The sequence below is a fragment of the Littorina saxatilis genome, linkage group LG3 (genome assembly GCF_037325665.1).
Source record: "Littorina saxatilis isolate snail1 linkage group LG3, US_GU_Lsax_2.0, whole genome shotgun sequence".
Lineage (NCBI taxonomy): Eukaryota > Metazoa > Mollusca > Gastropoda > Littorinimorpha > Littorinidae > Littorina > Littorina saxatilis.
In genome coordinates this window covers 67,052,521-67,053,424 of record NC_090247.1, presented here as the reverse complement: position 1 = coordinate 67,053,424, position 904 = coordinate 67,052,521, and positions in this window count along the sequence as shown.

Sequence of the window (904 nt, the reverse complement as noted above, 5' to 3'; positions counted from 1 at the left end):
ATATGGTGTTATCCCATGGTGGTTTGATAGCTGAAGATTGAGGCAGCCTTACGTTATTGGTGGGCTTTGTATCACCGACACGGTCGTCTGTTTTTGAAATTGGCAGTGCGTCAAGGGTTGTAGCTTTAGATGATCCGTTGGTGGATATAGTAAGGGAACTCTTAGTCTTAGCTTTAACCACAGATATGCCTTGCCATACGGTGTTATCCCATGGTGGTTTGATAGCTGAAGATTTAGGAATCCTGGCGTTATTGGTGGTGGTTGTTGTCTTTGCTTTAACCGCAGATCTGCCTCGCCTTGATACGATCGTGTCCCATGGTGGTTTGATAGCTGAAGATTTAGGCAGCCTCACGTTTTTGCTGTTGGTGAGGGTCTTTGGCTTGTCGACAGACTCGTCTGTTTTTGAAATTGAAATTGAGTTAAGGGTGGTGGCTTTAGATGGATTGCTGGTGGCTTTGATGGCGGTGTCGTAACCCACAGATCTGCCTTGCCATGCGGTGAGTTCCCATGGTGGTTTGATAGCTGAAGATTTCGGCAGCCTGATGTAATTGGTGTTCTTTGTCTCGCCTACAAGCTTGTCTGTGTTTAAAATTGGCAGCGAGTTTGGGGTTGCGGCTTTGGCTGGTCTGCTGGTAGCTACGGTGGTAAACTTATTGCTCTTTTCTTCAACCAAAGATCTGGTTCCCCATGGTGGTTTGATAGCTAAAGATTTAAGCAGCCTTACGTTGTTGTTGTTGGTGGTGGTGGTGGTGGTGGTGGTAGTGGTGGTTGTGGTGGGGGTCTTTGGCTTGTCAACAGGCTTGTCTGTTTTTGAAATTCGCTTTGAATTTAGGGTTGTAGGCTTAGGTGGCCTACTGGAAGTTTCAGATGAGGGGGTGGTTTTGGGTCCACCTACACGCTCAGG